A 19,338-nucleotide genomic window follows, 5' to 3' on the forward strand; every position below is an offset into this window, starting at 1 on the left:
TGCATACACATGTGCTGAAAGAAGAAGAGAGCAGAGTGAGCAGAGCTAATGGCCGAAGTGTGTTGGTCATTCATTGTCCAATATGCAGTCAACAGACCGTGTTTATAACAATATACAGGCAATCTTTACAGTGCACGGGAACATAAACAAGCATTCATTACAATACATGCAGTGCCTCGAAAAACTATTCATACCCCTTGAAATTTTCCACATTTTTCATGTTACAACCAAAAATGTAAATGTATTTTATTGGGATTTTATTGGGACAAAGTGGCACATAATTGTGAAGCTGAAGGAAAATGATAAATGGTTTTCAATTTTTTTTACATATAAATATGTGAAATGTGTGGCGTGCATTTATATTCAGCCCCCTTTACTCTGAAAGACCTAACTAAAATCTAGTGGAACCAATTGCCTTTAGAAGTCACATAAATAGTAAATAGAGTTCACCTGTGTGTAATTTAATCTCAGTATAAATACTGCTGTTCTGTGAAGCCCTCAGAGGTTTGTTGGAGAACCTTAGTAAACAAACAGCATCATGAAGACTAAGGAACACACCAGAAAGGTCAGGGATAAAGTTGTGGAGAAGTTTAACCACTTGACCACTGGGTACTTAAACCCCCTTCCTAACCAAACCAATTTTCAGTTTTCGGTGCTCTTACATTTTGAATGACAATTACTCAGTCATGCAACACTGTACCTTTATGACATTTTTGTCCTTTTTTTCACACAAATAGAGCTTTCTTTTGGTGGTATTTAATCACCGCTGGGTTTTTTATTTTTTTGCGCTATAAAAGAAAAAAGACTGAAAATTCTGTAAAAAAATGCATTTTTCTTAGTTTCTGTTATAAAATTTTGCAAATTAGTAATTTTTATTCATAAATTGTGGGCAAAATTTATACTGCTACATATCTTTGGTAAAAATAACCCAAATCGGTGTATATTATTTGGTCTTTGTGAAAGTTATAGAGTCTACAAGCTATGGTGCCAATCTCTGAAAATTGATCACACCTGATGTACTGACGGCCTGTCTCATTTCTTGAGACCCTAACAAGCCAGGAAAGTGCAAATACCCCCCAAATGACCCCTTTTTGGAAAGTAGACATTCCAGTAAGAGGCATGGTGAGTTTTTTGAAGTTGTAATTTTTTTTCTTTTTTTTTTCACAAAATTGTTATATTATCAGGTTATTTCATATGCATAGCACAAATTACACCCCAAAACAAATTCTTCTACTCCTGAGTATGGCAATACCACATGTGTGAGACTTTTACACAGCGTGGCCACATACAGAGGCGCACCATGCAGGGAGCACCATCAGGCGTTCTTGGAGCATAAATTACACATATAATTTCTTGACTACTCTTACACTTTTGAAGGCCCTGGAGCACCAGGACAATGGAAATGCCCCAAAAATGACCCCATTTTGGAAAGAAAACAAGCCAATGTATAATCTATGAGGCATAATGAGTCTTTTTTCTACAAGTTTTTGGAAAATGTGTAAAGAAGATGAAAACGCATTTTTTTTAAACAAAGTTGTCCATTTATACAATATTTCTAACACATAGCATGTACATACCAAAAATTACACCCCAGAATAGATTCTCCTACTCCTGAGTACAGCGATTCCACATGTGGGAGACTTTTACACAGCCTGGCCACATAGAGAGGCCCAACATGCAGTTAGCACCATCAGGTGTTCTAGGGGCATAAATGTCAAATCTAATTTAACTACCTATTACACTTTTGTGAGGCACTCTAGTGGCTTGGATGAGCATGAATGGGGATGGATGAGCCGTGGTTGGGGATGGCTGAGTATGGATGGGATGACTGAGCATGAATGAGTATGGCTGGGTACAGCCGGGTATGGCTGGGTATGGCTGAGTATGGCTGGCTACGGCTGGGTACGGCTGAGTATGGCTGGGTATGGCTGGGGGTGGATGGGATGGCTGAGCACAGATGGATGGATGATTATTGCTGAGTATGGATGGATGGCTGAGCATGGATGAGTATTGCTGATTAGGGATGGATGGCTGAGCATGGATGGATGAGGATGGATGGATGAGTATTGCTGAGTTTGGATGGATGGATGAGTATTGCTGAGTATGGAAGGATAGATGAGTATTGCTGAGTATGGATGGATCGTTGAGCATGGATGAGTATTGCTGATTAGGGATGGATGGCTGAGCATGCATGGATGAGTATTGCTGAGGATGGATGAGTATTGCTGAGAATGGATGGATGAGTATTGCTGAGTATGGATGGATGAGTATTGCTGAATATGGAAGGATGGATGAGTATTGCTGAGGATGGATAGATGAGTATTGCTGAGGATGGATGGATGGATGGCTGAGCATGGATGGATGAGTATTGATGAGGATGGATGGCTGAGTATTGCTAATTATGGATGGGGATAGATGTGATGGCTGAGCATGGATTGATGGATGGCTGGATGAGGCAGGAATTGTCACATATCAGTGCTGTGGGCACTACGCATCCAGCCCACAGCGCTGCTGCATCTGATCTCTCCCCTCTCCACTCACACTGTACCGATCGGTGCAGAGAGGGGAGATAGGAACCGGATATGACGCAGGTTTGTTTACATGTGTCAAATGACAGAGCGATCACGTGGTAAACGGCCGCCGTTTAGTAATAAGAATGATATCATTAGCAGTAATCAGCATGGATTCATGAAGAATCGTTCTTGCCAAACCAATCTATTAACCTTCTATGAGGAGGTGAGTTGCCATCTAGATAAAGGAAGGCCCGTAGACGTGGTGTATCTGGATTTTGCAAAAGCATTTGACACAGTTCCCCATAAATGTTTACTGTACAAAATAAGGTGCGTTGGCATGGACCATAGGGTGAGTACATGGATTGAAAACTGGCTACAAGGGCGTGTTCAGAGGGTGGTGATAAATGGGGAGTACTCAGAATGGTTAGGGGTGGGTAGTGGGGTTCCCCAGGGTTCTGTGCTGGGACCAATCCTATTTAATTTGTTCATAAACGACCTGGAGGATGGGATAAACAGTTCAATCTCTGTATTTGCAGACGATACTAAGCTAAACAGGGCAATAACTTCTCCGCAGGATGTGGAAATCTTGCAAAAAGACCTGAACAAATTAATGGGGTGGGCGACTACATGGCAAATGAGGTTCAATGTAGAAAAATGTAAAATAATGCATTTGGGTGGCAAAAATATGAATGCAATCTATACACTGGGGGGAGAACCTCTGGGGGAATCTAGGATGGAAAAGAACCTGGGGGTCCTAGTAGATGATAGGCTCAGCAATGGCATGCAATGCCAAGCTGCTGCTAATAAAGCAAACAGAATATTGGCATGCATTAAAAGGGGGATCAACTCCAGAGATAAAACGATAATTCTCCCGCTCTACAAGACTCTGGTCCGGCCGCACCTGGAGTATGCTGTCCAGTTCTGGGCACCAGTCCTCAGGAGGGACGTACTGGAAATGGAGCGAGTACAAAGAAGGGCAACAAAGCTAATAAAGGGTCTGGAGGATCTTAGTTATGAGGAAAGGTTGCGAGCACTGAACTTATTCTCTCTGGAGAAGAGACGCTTGAGAGGGGATATGATTTCAATTTACAAATACTGTACTGGTGACCCCACAATAGGGATAAAACTTTTTCGCAGAAGAGAGTTTAATAAGACTCGTGGCCACTCATTACAATTAGAAGAAAAGAGGTTTAACCTTAAACTACGTAGAGGGTTCTTTACTGTAAGAGCGGCAAGGATGTGGAATTCCCTTCCACAGGCGGTGGTCTCAGCGGGGAGCATTGATAGCTTCAAGAAACTATTAGATAATCACCTGAATGACCGCAACATACAGGGATATGTAATGTAATACTGACACATAATCACACACATAGGTTGGACTTGATGGACTTATGTCTTTTTTCAACCTCACCTACTATGTAACTATGTAACTATGTCAGCGGCCATTTACCGTGATCCGTGATGCGCTGGGTCCTGAGGACCCGGCGGTCATGGATATTCCCAGGTGCGCACCCCAGGGGGCGCGCAGGAGTGGGATTCTGGGAGGGACGTCAATGTACGCCCTCCCAGAGTTATCGAGCCACTCTGTATCCGACATTTGGCTATGGTGTGGTCGGCAAGCGGTTGAAGCCGGGTTAGGTTATAAAAAAAATATCCCAAGCTTTGAACATCTCATGGAGCACTGTTCAATCATCATCTGAAAATGAAAAGAGTATGGCACAACTGCAAACCTACCAAGACATGGCCGTCCACCTAAACTGACAGGCCGGGCAAGACATGCATTAATCAGAAAAACAGCCAAGAGGGCCATGGAAACTCTGGAGGAGCTGCAGAGATCCACAGCTGAGGTGGGAGAATCTGTTCACAGGACAACTATTAGTCGTGCACTCTACAAGTCTGGCCTTTATGGAGGAGTGGCAAGAAGAAAGCCATTGTTGAAAGAAAGCCATAAGAAGTCCCGTTTGCAGTCTGCTAGAAGCCATGTGGGGGACACAGCAAACATGTGGAAGAAGGTGCTCTGGTCAGATGAGACCAAAATGGGACTTTTTGACCTTAAAGCAAAACGCTATGTGTGGCAGAAAACTAACACTGCACATCACCCTGAACACACCATCACCACTGTGAAACATGGTGGTGGCAGCATCATGTTGTGGGATGTTTTTCTTCAGCAGGGACAGGGAAGCTGGTCAGAGTTGATGGGAAGGTGGATGGAGCCAAATACAGGGCAATCTTAGAAGAAAACCTGTTATGGGGCGTACACACGGGCAGACTTTCCGACCGGACTGGTCCGACGGACTTTCCGACGGACTTTTGACAGACTTCCGACTGACTTTTTTTATGAACGGACTTGCCTACACACGACCGGACTACGGACAGACTTGCCTACACACGACCGGGCTTTCCGGCAGACTATGTCCACCCGTCTCCCCGACGGAGTTACGACGGACTTTCCGAATGAATGGACTTGCCCACACACGAACAAGTCCGTTCATTTTGAACGTGACTTGGGTATGACGGGACTAGAAAAGGAAGGCAATCTCGCCGCTTTTATCGGCAAGATTGACACCTTGCGAACCCCGTTGCGGGGCATACCAGACCCTTAGGTCTGGTATGGTTTATAAGGGGAACCCCCTTTGCCGAAAAAACGGCGTGGGGGTCCCCCCAAAATCCATACCCTTATCCAAGCACGCAGCCCGGCCGGTCAGGAAAGGGGGGGGACAAGCGAGCGCCCCCCCTCCTTAACCGTACCAGGCCCCATGCCCTCAACATGGGGGGTGGGTGCTTTGGGGAAGGGGGGCGCCCTACATCATACCCCTACCCATTCACCTACGGAGAAAGTGTCAATAAAAGACAGCTCCGGGGGTCTTCTTCCGACTTTGGCGCTCTCTCCGGCCTCTTCTCCCGGTGTCCGGTTCTTCTCCTGCTCTTCGGCCTCTTCTCCCAGTGTTCGACCTCTTCTCCCGGTGTCCGGTTCTTCTGCCGGCTCCTCCGCTATCTTCTGCCGCTCTTTTGCTAGTGGTGTCCCGGACATCTGCGTCGTCTTCTTCCCTCTTCTCTTCTTCCGATCAAAATCATCCAATGACCACGCCCCCTTATGACTTCACAGTCCCAACATGCCCTGGGACTGTGATGTCATAAGGGGGCGGGGTCACCGCCTATATAAGTCATTGTGGAGCGCTCACACAGCATTACAGCGGGAGAGAGCGTCGTGTCAACATCGGAAGAAGAGAAGAGGGAAGAAGACGACGCAGAAGTCCGGGCTACCGCTAGCAAAAGAGCAGCAGAAGATAGCGGAGGAGCCTGCAGAAGAACCGGACACTGGGAGAAGAGGTCGACCACCAGGAGAAGAGACCGGAGAGCGGGAGAAGAACCGGACCCCGGGAGAAGAGGCTGGAGAGAGTGGCGCAGTCAGAAGACCCCCGAAGTTGGAAGAAGACCCCCGGAGCTGTCTAATAAATTACTTTAAATACCTGTCTACTGTTTTTTTTTTTATTGACACTTTTTCCCTAGGTGAATGGGTAGGGGTACGATGTACCCCATACTCATACACATAGGGTGGGGGGCCGGGAAGAGTCCCTTGTCCTCATTAACATGGGGACAAGGTGCTTTGGGGGAGGGGGGGCGCAGGTCGGTTCAGGGGGGGCGCTCGCTCATCCTCAACCCCTTTCCTGACCGGCCGGGCTGCGTGCTCGCATAGGAGTCTGGTATGGATTTTGGGGGGACCCCAAGCCATTTTTTCGGCATAGGGGGTACCCCTTAAAATTCATACCAGACTTGAGGGACATCGTCGCCTGCCCCTCGAGCTCGCCGCAATAGGAAAATTTGTTTTTCCTATTGCAGCGAGCGCGAGATGTAGTACCCTGCCCTTGCGTCGTATCTGGTGCGTCGGACCAGCATACAGACAAACGGCTTTCCGTTAGGAACTGAGTCCAGCGGAGTTACGACGTAAATATTTGAAGCAGGTTTCAAATCTAAAGTCCGTTGGATTTCCGATGCAGCCCACACACAGTCGGATTGTCCGCTGGATTTGGTCCCTCAGACCAGTGCGGTCTGAAAGTCCGCCCGTGTGTACACGGCATTAGATGTCGGCTTCAGTCATTAAAATGGTTCTAAAGGCTCAAGGTTTGATCTTTCTCCAGCACTGTGCACAGGAGCCTTGGCTGTGCTGGATCTCTCCCTCCTCGATGTCCGAGACAGCAGCAGAAGCCATTGGTTTCCGCTACTCTCAATCACAGCCAGTGAGCCAATGAGCTGCTTGCTCTGGGGGCACTCGGCAGGAGGGAGGGTCCAGGAGCGCCAACGGTGACCTGAGAAAAGGAGGATTGGTGCTGCTCTGTGCAAAATCGCTGCACAGAGCAGGTAAGTATGACATGTTTGTTTATTTTTTATGAATTATTGCATTTATTATCACTTTAAGTTCTTCAGGTGGCTCGATGAGCTCTACTAAGCTCTTCCGTTATCTGTTGTTCATGTGGGGCTGTTAGCATTTACTGTGTTTCAGACACCTCCATTGTACTGCTTTTGGATGCCCCTATGTACATGAGTTACTCATCCCGTGTCCCCAATATATGATTAAGAAAATAGGATTTTGACTAATATAAATTTCTTTTCATGGAGTACGTTGGGGGACATGGGTCCCTCTCCCCTGTTCTCATGACCCACTCCTACTAATGCTCTGGAGTATGATTGGAGTGGAAGGCATAACCTAAGGTACCTGAATTACTCATCCTATGTCCCTCCAAGAAAAAAAAATTATGATAAGTCGAAAATACTTTAAGTGCTTATTTAGCTGTATGTGTGGACTTTAGCTTTAATGCAGAGAGGAACAATAATGTGCAAATAACAGTAACACAAAGCAAGCAAACAAAAGTAGTGATTAGTTATTGTTGTGTTGGGTTACTCTATTTTGCAAACTGCTCTTTACCTTGATGAATAAGCATGATATTGTTAGAAGCATGTTTTTTTGTATGGTACTTGGGCATTTGCAGGCTTCCAGAGAAAGCTCTTTGGTCCTGCTCTTTTCCTCAGAAGTAGGAGAGGAGGATACTTTTTCCATTAGACACCCTAGTTACCTTAAAGTACAACTTCCTATCTGATTTTCTATAGTGTTTCCACTACCAAGGGCCATTAGTCATTAGAGAGCATGCTGTTAAGTGGCATTTATAGTTCAAACAGCTGCATATATAGTTTTTGACAACAATATTATCAGCAGGTCTCAGTACTGGTTTACAAGATATCTGTCATGTCAAACTAAGTTAATTGCTTTCTGAGGAGAAAGTACTGCATTGGATGTTCTTTATTTTGCTAGTGTTAGTTTGCTGAGCTTTTCAGCATGAAATGTTCAAAAGATAGAAGCAGATTTTTTTGGTTCCCAGTTTTTCTTTTTGTTAGCTGGTGAAGGGAAGTAAAAGCAGTGTTCTGATCAAGAAACCCACACATAAATGTTGGATTAGAGGTAAACAAAGCTGCAAATTAAGAATAGTCAGCAGCTCATAATGCAGTGTTTGCGTTGATATTAAAGTGTTTCTTCTAGCTTTATTTATGTATAACCTTTTGATATTTTTGATTGTATTGGTCATCTAAAAATAGATTTGGCTTTAATATTAACTGATGTTATAATATCCCCAGGAGAAATGAACAAATGAAAAATCTGCTGCACTATGATCCAATTCCCTGCCTCTCTTTTTTTTTTTATAATAAGGATCCACCAGTCTATGCTGACATTGGTTTCCATTTTACTACACAGGTAGGTGAGCAGCTTCAGAAATAGGTTATAGAATCGATTTTAGCTATGACTAAACCTCAATTAAACAAGAGTTTACAACATCCAAGGATTCCACATGAGGAAATACTTCTACTGGTGGAAGTAAAATATAATAAAGTGAACCTATTAACAACCTGCTACATCTGCATAAATTATTTTCTGACATCCTAATATACCGTCTTTATCATTTAAAAGAAATCTCTAAGCTGCAGGCAAATGACTTGCCTAGGTTTAGAGGTAAAGTCTGCTGTAGGCAGGAGGAAGCATGTTCTCACTCTACTTTCCCTCAGTGATCAGACATCACTTTCTACCAAATTGCCAAGTGTGTGGCTGTAGTAAATTTCAGTACACTATCACATTACTTGGCAAATATGCTTTAAACCTGTCCAACATCAAGGTAAGGCAGCGTTTTTAGATGTGAGCAGCTGGCAACAAGGTGACCATACAAACTTTAACATGTATCAAATAGAAAGGTGCAGCACTCCAAATGTAAAAATGAGATAAACAGAAAAAACTCATAAACAACAAAAAAGTGATATACAAATAATCAAGTGTGCAAATAGTCCAAAAAGACATAAAAACTAATGCTGGCCATACACTATACAAAAAATCGGCCGAAAAATCGTTCGTATAGACACTTCGTTCGTTTTTCGGCAAGTTAATGGGCACAAATCGATAATCGTTTGTGACGTTTTTGTGGAAAAAAAACGAACGGGAAGTTTGGAAAATTTCTGCCGAACGTACGATAAATTGCAAGGTTAATGTGTTTCCCGTCCGAACTGTCTGCACTAGGTATATGTAAAAAAACGAACAAAAAATTATTTATTCATGTCCACTGAACAATTTATCGGTCATTACATGATGGCACGATCGTTTGCGGTCACGGTCGAACGTTCGTTTTTCGAAAATGTGTTCGGCCGATTTTTCGTATAGTGTATGGCCAGCATAAGTCTGTAACGCATGTCTTAATAAAGTTTGCAGTGTCTTCAGCAACGAACCGTGACCATCCACTGTGTAGAGCTGAATATTAGTGCCGCTTGTCCACAACCATATATGCACTCACCAGACAGTTAGCTGTGAATAAACGCAGCAAACAGCTGTTGGTTGTCCTAATGAATTGGGAGATGTGCAACAGAGGCTGTGTTTGCTGTGTTTATTCGTGGCTAACCGTCTGGTGAGTGTATTTGTGGTGGTGGACAAGTGGCACTAATATTCAGTTCCACGCGGTGGATGGTCACTGTTCTTTGTTGAAGACACTGCAATCTTTGTTAAGACATATGTGTATATGAGGTGTGTCCAGAAAGTAATGAGAATGATATTTGAAAAATTCTTGTACTGAAAAATTTTACAATTGAACATTTTCTCCTTCAAAGTAAGCACCTTGTGAGTGTACACAATGCTCCATTTTTCATAGCATCCCTGGAAGTCTTCAAGTGGGATGGTCGTTTAGAGCCTGCATAGTGGCTCTTTGGATGTTATACACACTACCAAAATGGTGTCCTATTCCTTTCTCATGTTTAAATACTGAGTCACAATTTCATGAACAGTGGGGACAAAAAGTATTCAGATCCCCTTAAATGTTTCACTCTTTTAATAAATCTGCAAAAATGTCAACAATTCTGTGTTTTTCTGTCAATATGGGGTGCTGTGTGTAAATTAATGAGGAAAAAAATGAACTTAAATGATTTTAGCAAATGGCTGCAATATAACAAAGAGTGAAAAATTTAAGGGGGTCTGAATACTTTCCGTTCCCACTGTAATTCCCGTTTCCTCTGCAATTATTCTGAAAGTGAGCTGTCGGTCACGGTTGAGAACAGACCTCACAGCATCCATTCTGTTCTGTTTTTGGACCACCGCTCACTATCAGAATGATTGCAGAGGAAACAGGAATTACCAAGTTACAACTTACCAAGCGTTGTGTACACTCACAAGGTGCATACTATGAAGGAGACAATGTTCAATTGTAAAATTTTCAATAAAATAATTTTTACAATATCATTCTCATTGCTTTCTGGACACACCTCATATCATGGACTTAGTTTTCACATCATTGTAGACTATTTACACACTGCTTATATAACAATTTTTTTGTTTTATTTTTAGATATTCTGTTTATTTCATGTTTACATTTGGAATGGGGCACCTTGCTTTAAACATGACCAAATACATCTGATGCAAAGTCTGCATAAAAAGAAAACCAGTAGTGAGGGAAATATGGAGGTGGCCCCTGCTGACCTGGCTGTCATACTGATTTAATGACTTCAAAAGTGGCTTAGAACAAGTTGGCAGATGAAGATCCAGATATCACTTTGACTTCACTTGATGCATGCTTGTGGATCAGAAACGCAAAGTAACTAACTGTGCTCTCCATGTTACATGTTTAATCGTTGTGTGTTATAACAATTCAAAGCGTTATTAGACCAATTAGGTCTTTTTTTGTAAATAATATTTAAAAAAAAAAATAAATTAATAATTGGAATCAACCAAGTTCATATTAACTTATTTTGATACAATATATGCCTAGCTAGGTATAGATTATCTCTCTCCTTTTATTTGTTTTTGTTAGGCTTCAAAACACTATCTACAAAAAAAGATAATATTTGTAAGTAATTGTTTTTATTTTGTAAATATTTTTGCCATCGGAATCCAAAAATAATGTGTTAAAGTCATAGTAAAGATTAGTTTGTTATTTTATAAAAAAAAAAAAAAGTCATACTTACCCGCTCTGTATAGTGGTTTTACACAGATCGACCCTGATCCTCCATTTCGGGTTCCCCCACCTGTGCTTCTTGCTTCCCATAAAACCCTCCTCTCCAGGTGCTCCTAGTTCCTCTAAATGCAGATTATCACACTCTTACAAGGCTCCATTTTTTTAAAGCCTGAGTTCAGGCATCAGGCTTAGCCCACAAAAGCTACCAAGCCCTTTTCAAAGTCTTTTTCACAATGAAGGGGTACCCTTTATTCCTTAGTGGATGTCTTTTGCAGTTTGCATCCCTCTGGACCACATACAATATCTCACAAAAGTGAGTATACCCCTCACATTTTTGTAAATATTTTATTATATCTTTTCATGTGACAACACTGAAGAAATTACACTTTGTAATTACGCAATGTAAAGTAGTGAGTGTACAGCTTGAGTGAGTGCACCCTTAAGTGAAAATGTCCAAATTGGGCCCAAATGTCAATATTTTGTGTGGCCACCATTATTTTCCAGCACTGCCTTAGCCCTCTTAGGCATGGAGTTCACCAGAGCTTCACTGGTTGCCACTGGAATCCTCTTTCACTCCTCCATGAGGACATCACGGAGCTGGTGGATGTTAGAAACGTTGCGCTCCTCCACCTTCTGTTTGAGGATGCCCCACAGATACTCAATGGGGTTTAGGTCTGGGGACATGCTTGGCCAGTCCACCACCTTTACCCTCAGCTTCTTTAGCAAGGCAGGGGTCATCTTGGAGGTGCGTTTGGGGTCGTTATCATGTTGGAATACTGCTCTGCGGCCCAGTCTCCGAAGATATAATAAAATATTTACAAAAATGTGAGGGGTGTACTTACTTTTGTGAGATACTGTATATCCCAGACCCGTGGGTTCTATCAGTGGTTTCAGAAAGGATACAAGAGACTTCAAATCTCTACCACCTTTCCTCTGTCAAATCAACAAAGTACTGCCCAAGGCCACTCAGATCTGCAAAAGGCCCTGAACCACCTCTTGTCCCAGGGAGTCATTGTACCAGTGCCACCACAGGACAGGTTCAAGGATTCTACTTGCTAGCCAAAAGATGTTTGAAGAGGACACCTCACGGTCTCAATGTGCCAGGAGGAGGTGAATACCTCGGATCCTGTAATCACATCCATTGCTGTTCACCCCAGGAGGGACACAAGTTTCCGGACACCCCAGGGTCTGATAAACCAAGGAGGAGGACCGTTCCAGACATATCCCCACTCTATGCGATTTACCCCTGCAGGGTTATGAGGATCTGGTGAGTGGGAAACTGAAAGGGAGCACGTACTACACCCCATGTTGTTTGCACAAGATCTGATTTTTGAATAAGTCTTGCACAAGTCACTTTGGATACTTTCACCTGTCACTTGGGAATAGTTAAATTTGCACTATAAACTGGACTTATACATTTACTTTTGCACATGATACTTTTTTCTTTTGGATTTCCTGATGAATTTATATGATGAAATTTGTTGATTTTTTTATTATTTATTTATTTAATCTATTCAATTTAACTCTACCTTGGATGCACGTGTATTTTCTACACAGGTTAGCACACCATTCTACACACTTTGTATGGTATACATTATATATTTTTCCCCATTTGGATTTCCTATATGATTGCATTTTTATTCATTTAATCTACTCAGTGCACTATATTACACACTCTGTATGATATAGCCTATTAGGGTGACCTCATCAATTGATTGATTTATTTAAACATCATGTGCACATTACACTCCCTGTCTTATACATTTCACGCAGCATTTGCTGAATGTCTATTACAACAAATACTTCCCTCAGCACGTTTTCCCCCATTTTTTACTGTGGAAAGAGCCCATCATATACCCTCCACCAGGGGGCCACAAGGAGCACCACCCTGCACTGTCATCTTCAAGCTGCTCCACTTCTGTGATTGTGATACGGTAATGAAGTAAGCGAGATCCCAAGGTGAACTGCGATTTGAAAATGCTAAACTCCTGATCTTCCCAGATTATTCGCTGGAAACTCAGAAGCAACGGAAATCCTATGACGCAGTAAGGGCCAGACTCTGAGCTAAGCATATCAAGTACAGCATGCTGTTCCCGGACAGATTACGGGTAGAAGACGGTGAATCGGTACGATTCTTTACATCTCTCAGGGAGGCCTCCATGTGGATCGACACATTACCACGCAGATAAATATCACTACTGCTGAAAAACTGTTTTACATGTGCCACGGCCATTTGTTGCCTTATAGACGTGCCTCCTTTATACACTGGCCTAAGCACACCTCCTTAACCCCGGAGATCCCCATGTGTCACCAAACACCTTATCTCATGGACTGCAAGGGCCCGGGGGCCATTGATCCCTTGTTCTTTCCATGGGTTGATGAGGCACCCCGATTGGAGGATTACATGACTGACGATCCTTTGCTACATCCCCCCCTTCCCTCTTCTTTGGCTAAGGCCGACAAATCTAACAGCTCCTGCAACGTTACCGTTGAAGTTTGTGCCTCCGGCAGAGACTGCCCACATATCTGATCCGGTCTCCAGCAAGAGACTAAATGTACATCATCTAACTGCTGAACTGTGGATGCCATTCCACATGCATTTCCCCATTACAGGCGTGTTTGCCACGGTTCTGAGTTGGGTTCCTAAGCCTCCCCAAAGTTGGGGCTGGGGTTGGCGGGGTGGGGGGGTTTGGTGGGAATGTTTTGTTATAACATTTTTTTTGTTTTTTCACAAGCAATATATTCATGTATGTCATTAGGTATTTGGGATGCCACGTCTTGACCTGTGCAGTGGTCCGGACTCTGCATTTAACCCTGGAAGATAGATTCTGGTTTGAAAATGTGATACTAGACGCATATGGCTGAATGTACTATAATATCGTGGAACACCAGGGGTCTGAACTCCTCTGTGAAGAGGTCGGTGGTGTTTGAATTTCTTAAAACATACCGTCCCCAAATTTGCATACTGCAGGAGACTCACCTGACGGGCAGTAAACTTTTGAGTCTTAGGAGGCCTTGGGTGGGACATCACCACTCCACATACAGCAATTACTCCGAGGGGTCAGCATCCTTTTACACAAATCCCAACGGTTCAGACTGCTGGCACTGGATTCAGATCCAGACGGCCGTTATGTTATACTACATGCCATAGTGGAGAGATTGGAGCTGGTGGTGGTGGGACTGTACCTGCCCCCCCGGCCTCCATGAGAATACTCAACCAGCTGATCTCTAAAATTGTTGCCTTTGTCACAGACAATGTGGTGATACTGGGGGACTTTAACCTAGTTCCGGACTCTGAGGTGAACAGACTTTCACCCGGAGCGGGTTCATCTTCAGAGCTGCTCTCTTGGGTGGAAGCCTCCAACCTGAGTGTGAAGGTGGCGTTACCCTTCCTGGCGGGTCTTTAGATGTCTCACTCAGCCTCACACAAAACCCTCTCACCTATAGACCTTGCCTATGCTGGGGAGTCTGTCCTCTCTAGGGTTCGGGACATCTCTATTCTCCCCCCGTGGCATATCTGACCATGCTCCGCTTGCCTTGAATCTGTGCGTTTCCAATGCACCGGGGGAGAGTCTGTGGAGACGGTTCAGGTTTTGGATGTCGGGCTCGAGGATCTCTGTGCCATATAGATCAAGGACCACTCTGTAACCTTGACCACATACTGGGACGCATTTAGGGCCTTCACTAGGGGCAGCTTTCAATCACACGTCCGTAGGTCCAGGAGGGATCTGAGGGAGGACACCCTGAGAGCTGAGGAAAAAGTGGCCGCACTTGAAGTGGAGTGCTCAACAACCAAGACCCCTAGGGTGTACTCAGACTTTCAGGCAGCATTGCAGGATTTTCTCCTACTTCGAACATCGGCCACTAAAACTAAATTCCTACACCAATCCCAAAGAATATTTGAGCACAGAGAAAAGACAGTATGTTGGCATGGCTGGTGAGGGAAAGCTCCTCTCCGGTGACTATCTCAGCTATATGCGACTCGGATGGGACGGTTTTGACCGACTCCACCGCTATCAATGACAGATTTGCATCATTTTATCAAGCGCTTTATAGCTCCAGGATGTTGTGCACGGATGAGGAGCTAACAGCATACCTTGAGGAGATAGAGCTTCTTGCCTGACATCCACATACAGGGAAGCATTAGATGGTTCTATCACGTTAGAAGAACTTCAGAGGGCGGTAGCCTCCCTGCAAAATAGCAAAACACCAGGCCCAGACGGCATCCCTGCCGAATTCTTTAAAACATATGAGGAAAAAATACTCCCATCATTTAAACTAATGCTCCAAAATACCATGGAAAAAAACTCTCTTCCCCCGACAATGGCTGAGGCGGTTATTGTCATCATTCTTAAACCTGGTAAGGCCTCTGAACAGTGTTCCTCGTACCGACCAGTTTCTCTCCTTAATGTGGATGCCATACTGCTGGCCAAAGTACTGGCCGGACGACTGAACACTGTGATCACAGCACTGGTGCATGCAGACCAGTCTAGATTTATGCCGGGCAGGGGGACCGATATTAACATCCGACACCTCCTCACACATCTCTCCAGGGCAAGCGGGGACGGTCCAGAGATAGTAGCCTCCTTAGACGCTGAGAAGGCTTTTGACTCGGTTGAGTGGCCGTCTTATGTAAATTTGGGTTTGGCCCCCGATTTATCAGATGGGCTCAGATGCTATACCACAGTCCCACGGCCCGCATACGCATAAAAAATTTGCTGTCATCGTCTTTCCCCCTGTCCAGGGGTACCAGACAGGGCTGTCCACTTTCCCCTGGTCTGTTTGCGCTAGCCATGGAACCCATAGCGGCCCGCATTAGATCTGCCCCCTCAGTATGGGGAATTCAGCTAGGTGTAATCACGGATAAAATATCCCTATATGCAGATGACACCCTCCTCTTCTTCAAGGATGTTTCCTCCCTTCCACCAGCACTTCAAATAGTAGATGTGTTTGGCTCGTTCTCAGGCATCTAGGTCAACTGGGGGAAATCACTCCTCTTCTCACTACACTGTCGGGTCATCACCCACCAACAGGCACCCCCCTAAACTGGACGCCTGAATTTAAATACCTAGGAGTAAGGGTTGGAACTCTGCTGTCCTCATACTATGAGCTGAATCTCCAACCACTACTCAAAAACTTCTTGCAGAAATGTATGGCCTGGAATGCTCTTTCACCGGTGGGCAGGGTAAACTTGGTTAAGATGGTATACTTGCCTAAATTTCTTTACTTCTTTTGAAACTCCCATCTAATTCCCCCTGCCTCATTCTTTGCCAAATTAAAAAGTATAATATCCTCCTTTGTCTGGAACGGGAGGCCCCCACGACTGGCCATCTCCACCCTTCAGCTTCCCATCACCCAGGGGGGCTTGTCCCTACCAGACTTCCAGGTCTACTTCTGTGCTGGTGTCCTGGTGACGGTTAGATGGTGGTTCTCCCAACCCCATGATAACCCAGCAGTGACTCTAGAAGCAGCCATAATGGGGTCATACTCCTCCCTTAGCAACGTGGTGCTCAGAGGGATGAGATCCCACCCTGGCATCACGGAATTGATGCGTACAACAATCACGGTATGGCACAGGGCTAAGATCCGCTTTAGCTCCCCCGAGACATTCTCCCCTCACATCCCCCTTTGGGGTGACCCTAATTTACCACATATGAATACTGTTCCGGATCCACAGATCTGGGCGAGAAAGGGAATAGTGAAACTAAAACACATTGTCATGGGAGGTAAGCTGAGATCTTTCTCCGATCTCAAGGATGCCTACTCACTACCCGGATGGATGCTGTTCCGATATTACCAGCTCCGCCATGCTTATAGGAAACAGTTTCCGCCATTTTTCACACTGGACTCAGACTCTGAGGAGGGATTACTTACTGCAAAAATCATAGACAAACCCCTATCCTCCCTATATTTCCATTTGTCCATAGCTCCCACAAAGAAACTTGAAAAAACCCTGGACAAATGGAAAACGGACATTTCTGGCCTGTCTGAGGACGAATGGAAAACATGTGTATCCTCCTTTGTCAACAATATGATCTCGGCTAAAGACCGATTTATGCAAGTCAAATTCCTCCACAGAGCCTACTACACCCCGAAACGGTTGACAATTATGAATCCTAGCACCCCGGTGGCCTGTCCCAAATGTGACCTAAGGTCTGCCTCCTTTTTCCACATGGTCTGGTCCTGCCCCCACCTCGGGGACTATTGGTCGGGAATAGTTGACAGCTTTGATCAGATTACCTCCCTGGATCTGGGAACAAACCCTAAACCGATGTTGCTAAATGTCTTTAACCCTAGTGTACGGGGCAAATACACTAAACTATTCCTAAGTTATGCTACATTTTATGCCCGTAGAGAAATATTCCTCCACTGGAAGGACGCTACACCTTCCACGGTATCCTCATGGCGCTCAATATTGAACTTGGTGCTGCCACTGTACAAGATCACCTATGCTAATCGAAACTGCCCTGCTAAATTTGACAAGATATGGTCGGGATGGATAGATGCTTGGGGTACAGAGTTAGCAGATGACAATTGAGACATTTATGATGCACCTGCTTCATGATAATGAATCACTGACATGATCTCCCGAAAGCCATTTGCTATCTATATTATGTGAATCCAACTACCTAGATGAGGTCCCCCCCTCCCCCCCACACTTTTCACTCCTCCTATTCCCCTCCCCCCCCCCGGACCTCCTTAAGTAACTTTACTGAGTTCTCTTGCTTCCAAACCAGTATCTCATGGTAATGATATATATAACAGCTTTGAACACCTCTCTCCTGTTAACATCAACAAACCAACTATCTTATGACAATTTATACAATAATGTATCTGTGATTAACTGTGTATATGCATCACTTGTTCTGTAAACATTTGAATAAACATTTTTCTTGTGAAAAAAATAAAAATAATAAAAAAAGGTAAACAGTAAACATAGTCAAAACATAGCCAGAGTTCATGAACCAGAACGGATAGTCAGACAAGCCAAAATGTCAGGGAGCCAGAGATGAGCATAGTAGAACAGCAAGCAGGATCTGGAGCCAGAAGAAATGTCAGCCAAGCAAGTCTTTAACAGGAACACAGGAGAGCGTCTCTACAGATGTGACCAAGGTGAAGGCAGCGATCATCTGGGCTGGATGGCTTAAGTAGGCAGGACTGACGACCAGGATATCATCAGCAGGTGAGTCACTGTGGAGAGATAGGAGCTGGCAATTAGCCGATAGCTGAGCGGTCAGCTCGGAGAAGGAAGGGCTGAGCCAAGCCCTGAAGTACCCCGTCCTCAATGACCCCTCCCCCTTGGAGGACCACCAGGTTTGAGGGGAAAACGTCTATGGAAATCACGGAGGAGGATAGGGGCATGTACATCCGAGGATGAGACCCAAGAGTGTTCCTCCGGACCGTACCCTTTCCAATGCACCAGGTACTGTATGCGCCCACGGAACCTACAGGAGTCAACAATGGACTGTACTTCATACTCCTCATGGTTCTCAACCTGTACAGGGTGAGGACGAGGCACAGTGATGGTAAGGCGTGTGCAGACCGAAGGTTTTAATAAGGAGACATGATATACATTTGAGATACGCATATTAAAAGGAAGGTCTAATGCATAAGCCACTGGGTTAATCCTGCGAAGAATACGGAAAGGCCCAATAAACTGAGGTGTGAACTTCAGAGAGGGAACACGAAGTCCGAGGTTGCGAGATGACAGCCAGACCCTGTCCCCAACCATGTAGGAAGGCGCGGGCAGGTGTCTGCGGTCAGCATGGAGTCTGTACCTATCATTAGCATGTCGCAAAGCCTCCTGGACTTGTGCCCAAGTGGAACGAAGACCACGGAGCTGCTCCTCTAACGCAGGAATACTCTGTGGAACAAATGAGTCAGGCAACATAGAGGGTTGGAAACCATAGTTCGCCATAAATGGGGACAATCGGGAAGCAGAATTTAAGGCATTATTGTGAGCAAACTCTGCCCACAGTAAGAGGCCTGACCAGTTGTTATGATGGTCAGAAATATAGCAACGTAGGAATTGCTCCAAGACCTGATTGGCTCGTTCTTCGGCCCCATTAGACTGCGTGTGATACACAGAGGAAAAAGAAAGCTGAATTCCCAACTGTGCACAAAAGGCTCACCAGAACCGGGACACAAACTGACTACCCCTATCCGAGACAATCACCTTGGGTAGCCCATGTAAGCAAAAGATCTCCCGAGCAAAAATGGAAGCCAGTTCCTTAGAAGTGGGCAACATCTTAAGTGGAATACAATGAGACATTTTCGAGAACCGTTCAACCACCATAAGGATAACTGTGTTGCCCTGGGAGTTGGGTAACTCCACAATGAAATCCATAGAC

General features: G+C 44.6%; 1 protein-coding gene across 1 annotated transcript in view; it reads left to right on the forward strand.

Moving 5' to 3' along the window:
• PPM1E (protein phosphatase, Mg2+/Mn2+ dependent 1E) overlaps positions 1 to 19,338 on the forward strand; it is a 530,484-nt gene that overhangs the window by 332,481 nt on the left and 178,665 nt on the right. The gene's annotated exons all lie outside the window — the stretch shown is intronic.

This window comes from Aquarana catesbeiana, linkage group LG02 (genome assembly GCF_042186555.1).
Source record: "Aquarana catesbeiana isolate 2022-GZ linkage group LG02, ASM4218655v1, whole genome shotgun sequence".
In the NCBI taxonomy this organism is placed as follows: Eukaryota; Metazoa; Chordata; class Amphibia; order Anura; family Ranidae; genus Aquarana; species Aquarana catesbeiana.